This window comes from Morone saxatilis, unplaced genomic scaffold (assembly GCF_004916995.1).
Source record: "Morone saxatilis isolate NCDOM2014 unplaced genomic scaffold, NCSU_SB_2.0 Contig16, whole genome shotgun sequence".
NCBI lineage: Eukaryota > Metazoa > Chordata > Actinopteri > Moronidae > Morone > Morone saxatilis.
In genome coordinates, this window is record NW_023339718.1 from 27,691,166 (window position 1) to 27,691,799 (window position 634).

Consider the following 634-nt stretch of genomic DNA (forward strand, 5'->3'; position numbering starts at 1 on the left):
GTCTGTGGGACTTGAACCGGTGACCCTACGGTTCCCAAGCCAAGTTCCTACAGACTGAGCTACTGCTGCCCCAATTATATTATATCATCAGTAGTTTTCATGACAATATATTGGACATAATTGTTTTCATTCTCAGCTTCCAGCTAAGCATGCAGACGTAGCCCCTGCATGTCTTAAGATAGCAAGCCCCGCAGCCAAGCCCCCGGTAAGAGCACCAAGCTTTAAAGTTAATTTGACAAAGTGGCCAAATAGTGTAATTACAGCAATAGCGTCTGTCACGTTACACACACTGGCACAAAGTGGCTGTAAAACTGTGACTAAGTGTGATTGAACATCAACACCCTGGTAAAATCCCTCTTTTTACTATGATAATTTGATGGTAAATGGTAAATGGACCTGTAATTGTATAGACTAGTCTTCAGACCACTCAAAGCGCTTTTACACTACGTGCCACATTCAGCCTTTCACACACATTCACCAAACAGAAACTAACGCATTCATACACATTCACACACCGATGCACAGCACTGAGACCATTACTTCGACATGTGGCAGGAGTAGCCGGGGATCGAACCCACAACCTTCCGATTAGGGGACGACCCGCTCTGCCTCTGCGCCACAGCCGGCCCTAAAT

At 45.7% G+C, this 634-nt stretch overlaps 1 protein-coding gene across 1 annotated transcript in view; it reads right to left on the reverse strand.

Annotated features, from left to right (window-relative positions):
- The window catches only part of LOC118326014 (coiled-coil domain-containing protein 183-like), a 16,613-nt gene that overhangs the window by 11,118 nt on the left and 4,861 nt on the right, over positions 1-634 (reverse strand). The gene's annotated exons all lie outside the window — the stretch shown is intronic.